Genomic DNA, 4,584 nt, shown 5'->3' with positions numbered 1-4,584 from the left:
GGGAGGGGAAGGGGGAGAGAGAAACAATTCTAGGAGTTGTCTTAAATTAAAATGAGGAACTTGCTAGTAAACGGGTCAGCAATAGCACAAAAGATAATATATTCTGGTCCAGGCAACCTCAAGCAGATTAGATTAAGAGTCTCTTAGCTGGTTCCACCTCTTGTCTGTCACCCACCCTTCCTTATCAAGCAAGAATTAGCCTTTAAGCTGGGGGAGATGGCTCAAGCCTGTAATCACAGCACTTTGAGAGGCCAAAGTGAGGGGACTGCCTTGGTGAGGCATCATCTCTACAAAAAATTTTTTAAAATTAGCTGGGCATGGTAGCACGTGCCTGTAGTTCCGGCTACTTGGAAGGCTGATGCAGAAGGATCACCTGAGCCCAGCAGGTCGACACTGGGGAGGCCAGAGCGTACCACTGCACTCCAGTCTGGGCAACAGGGTGAGACCCCAACTCAAAAAAAAAAAAAAAGAATTAGACTTTTAAGTGTTACCGCCTTGCTCAAGTCTTTAATAATGGTCCACCAACTACTAGGCTCAGATCTTGGACCTGAGATCAGAGTTATGGCAAGGAATCCACACTAGATTGTATCAAACACCACAGAGTGTAAAATATTTCAAACATACACATGACAACTACATATTTTTGAAAGCTATACAGATGTGTCACTCAATAAAATACAAATTCAATTAAAGTGTCATGGCCGGGCGCTGTGACTCACATCTGTAATCCCAACACTCTGGGAGGTCAAGGCCAGAGGATTGCTTGAGCCCAGAAATTTGAGAACAGCCTGGGCAACATAGGGAAACCTCATCTCTTAAAAAAAAAAAATTGCTGGGCATTGTGGCACACCCCTGTAGTCCCAACTACTTGGGATTCTGAGGTGGAAGGATCGCCCAAACCTGGGAAATCGAAGCTGCCATGAGACATGATCGTTGTGATCATGCCACTGCACTCCAGCCTGGGCGACAGAGTGAGACCCTGAATCAGAAAAATAAAAAATTAAGTGCCAGGCATGGGGGGAAGTGGGTGATGCCTGTAAAGAATCTCTTGAGCTCAGGAGGAGGTTAAGGTTGTGGTGAGCTGTTATCATGGACACTGCACTCTAGCCTGGATGACAGAGTAAGGAGACCTCAACTCAAAAAATAAAATAAAAATAAAGTGTCATATAATTTTAGGAACATTCCATTACTATACATTTCCCAATCAAGGGTTACTAACTTTTTTTTTTTTTTTTTTGAGTTTGAGTCTCACTCTGTTGCTGAGGCTGGAATGCAGTGGAACGTTCATGGCCACCGCAGCCTCAAGCTGCTGGGCTCAGGGGATCCTTCCACCTCAGCCTTCCAAGTAGCCGGAACTACAGGCATGTGCCACCATTCCTGGCTGATTTTTTTTTTTTTTTTGAGTTGGAGTCTCACTCTGTTGCCCAGACTGCAGTGCAGTGGCCATTCCCGGCCACCTCAGCCTTGACCTGCTGGGCTCCGGCGATCCTTCCGCCTCAGCCTTCCAAGTAGCCGGAATTACAGGCATGCGCTACCACGCCCGGCTGATTTTTTGATTTATTGTAGAGATGAGGTCTCGCTGCCCAGGCGGGTCTCGAACCTGCGGGCTCGGGCAATCCACTCACCTCAGCCTCCCAAAGGCGCAGGATTACAGGCTGAGCCACCGAGCCCGGCTTGTAGTGATGAAGTTTTGCTATGTTGCCCATGTGCTCAGGCAATCTTTTCACCTCTGACTCCCAAAGTGCTGGGATTATAAGCATGAGTCACCACACCCAGCTCAAAATTTTTATCTCTTCTCAAAGTCTTTCCTTTTTTTTGAATGCCAAGTTACCATCTGCTCGGCTGGGCGCAGTGGCTCAAGTCTATAATCCCAGCACTTTGAAGGTGGAAGCAACGAGGATTGCCTGACTCCAAGGGTTCAAGACCAGCCTGGGCAACTTGGCGAGACCTCATCTCTACAATAAATCCAAAAACTAGCCAAGCATGATAGCACACGCCTGTGGTTCCAGTTACTTGGAAGGCTGAGGTGGAAGGATCACCTGAGTCCAGCAGGTAGAGGCTGTGGTGGCTGTGAGCATGCCACTGCACTTCAGCCTGAGCGACAGAGACTCTGACTCAAAAACATAAAAATAAATAAATAAATAAAATTTGGTTTTCGGGCCGGGTATGGGGGCCCACACCTGTAATCCCAACATTTTGGGAAGTCCAGGTGAGAGGATTGCCTGAGCTGTCGGGATCGAGACCAGTCTGGGCAACTTGGTGAGACCTCATCTCTACAATAAATCAAAAAATTAGCCAGGCATGGTGGCACGTGCCTGTAGTTCCAGTTACTTGGAAGGTTGAACCTGAAGGATCGCCTGAGTCCAGCAGGTTGAGGTTGTGGTGACCAGGAGCATGCCAGTGCCCTCCAGCCTGGGCGATAGAGTGAGACTCCAAATCCAACTCAAAAAAAAAAAAAAAATGTTTTTCAAATCTTGAAAAGTCAGTTTCTAAATAGCTACTAATGCCATTACATCAACAGCTGACTACTAACTACCAAGTATACCAAACCCTATCATGTAAGAATCTCACAAAATCTTTTGACTATAAGAGAATTCCTAAATTAATTAAAGAGAGAAACAAAGAGACAGAGAAGAAGAAAATGAAAAAATGGGGAATCATTAATAAACAAGATGGGCCTGGCATGGTGGCTCAAGCCTGTAATTCCAGCACTTTGGGAGGCTGAGGTGAGAGGATTGCCTGAGTCCACGGATTCAAGACCAGCCTGGGCAACTTGGTGAGACCTCATCTCTATAATAAATCAAAAAATTAGCTGGGTGTAGTGGCGCATGCCTATGGTTCCAGCTACTTAGAAGGCTGAGGTGGAAGGATCAACTGCGCCCAGCAAGTCGAGTCTGTGGTGGCCATGAGTGTATCACTGCACTCCAGCCTGGGTGACACAGTAAGACTACAACTAAAAATAAATAAATAAACAAGATGGTGCAAAATACTTGCATTGCCTTGTACTTAAAGCTCTCTATTATCTGACACCACCATTGCAAACAGCCAACCCTATCTCCTACTACCACCCAACAGAAATCCTCTGCACCTGAACAGTTAATCTCCTTACCTAAACACATAAAAGGTTCCCACATAACCATCAAGCCTACTGCTTGGTTTCCTGTAGCCTGGAATCCCCTTCCCTTCTCTCTACTTATTCCAACCTTCTCCATAAAGGCATGCCTTCACATCTCTTTCCTCTGTCTGCCTATAGATTTGTAATCTACAGAAGTCATTTGACAGCATCATAAGATTAATTGTGAATGTGTTGTTCTAATGATAAAATAAGATAAGCAATTATAAGAGCACTTTAGAAGTTTCGAGGTCCCACAATATCAAAATAAAAAATATTGATATAAAAAAAGTAATGAATAAAATACTTCCATACCTAGGGGGAAAAAAAGGTGTGTCGAGGTTTTAATTTCTGAATAGCTTTAGGTAAAAATCATTAATAAAACAGCTGACAACTATCTCAAACCAAATGACAACCTTTAACAATGTCCTTTCTAGAAAACACTTTTTCAGAAAACCCAGACCCTCAGTAATGGAATCTTTCCTTTAACAGCAATTTATTTCTGAGTTTTTAAAGTTGTATGAAGTAATTTGGCTCCACTGTATATAACATGGAAAAATACCCAAATACATAAAACTTAAAGAGCCAAATTAGACTGTTGGAAATAATTTAAATTATTTGAAAATACATTAACATTTTCTGCTATACATTTCTGTTGTTTTTCTCCAAATCAGAATGCAATTCACTCTTAAAAGACCTTCTCCTTTGTCATCATTGGTGGTGGAACACACCTGTGTGAGATGCAGACAACTTAATGGACATTGTTAGCAGCACTTCAAGTTGATGGGCTTTAAAAGCATTTCAAGAGTTTAATCATTGCAACTGCTAAAAAGCAATCAACAATTCCATGCCAAGACAGAATCAGAGTATTTTGTTTCTAGGTACATCTTTCCCCTTAAGACAATGTTTAAAGCCCTGAGAAATGTCAGGATAGTGTAGTGAAAAACAAACAAACAAAAACGTTAGAATGAGTGACCTTAGCTATACTGGTAATTGCTAACATTTATTTAACCCCTCCTTCATATAAGCCAAGCATTACCCCCAATCCTTTACATGAATTACTTCGTCTAACCCACGTACCAACCTATTAAGTAGAAACTATTACTATCATCCTCATCTCACAGTTCCAACACTGAGCCTTTGCAAGTTACCAAGTTCAAGGTCACAAGCAACTGTAAAGCTGGGAGTCAAGCCCAGGTGAACCTGCCACCAGGAAGTATAAGTCCTTGCGCTATCTACTACTTTATCCATCTGGTCTTATGACTTTTACAAGTCATACACCCACACTTGGCCTCGGTTTGTTTATCTGTAAAACGCGATGAATGCTACAGTTCCAGCTGTGCCCTCGTTAATTTCGACCTCACAACTTACCTGAGCGTCAATAAGCCAGAGTTAAACTAGGAAGGCATTTACAACGCACCTACTAGGCGTCCGGCCTTGTGCTGCGCGAGCGTCCAAGTCAACTCCCCCCC

The 4,584-nt window shown here is 43.5% G+C and overlaps 1 protein-coding gene across 2 annotated transcripts in view; it reads right to left on the bottom strand.

Annotated features, from left to right (window-relative positions):
* The window catches only part of TMEM41B (transmembrane protein 41B), a 29,347-nt gene that overhangs the window by 24,421 nt on the left and 342 nt on the right, over nt 1-4,584 (bottom strand). The window contains exon 1 of one of the 2 annotated variants that reach the window (XM_021710654.1): nt 4,533-4,554. The exons of the other annotated variant lie outside the window; for it this stretch is intronic. The gene's annotated coding sequence lies outside the window, so the exon portion shown is untranslated. Of the gene's footprint in view, nt 1-4,532; nt 4,555-4,584 lie in introns of those variants that run through there. 2 annotated transcript variants of the gene reach the window in all.

Source organism: Carlito syrichta, unplaced genomic scaffold (genome assembly GCF_000164805.1).
Source record: "Carlito syrichta isolate Samal-C Ts95f unplaced genomic scaffold, Tarsius_syrichta-2.0.1 Scaffold296499, whole genome shotgun sequence".
NCBI classification, from domain to species: domain Eukaryota; kingdom Metazoa; phylum Chordata; class Mammalia; order Primates; family Tarsiidae; genus Carlito; species Carlito syrichta.
The sequence above is the reverse complement of the archived record's forward strand: the minus strand, read 5'-3'. Positions and strand labels throughout refer to the sequence as shown.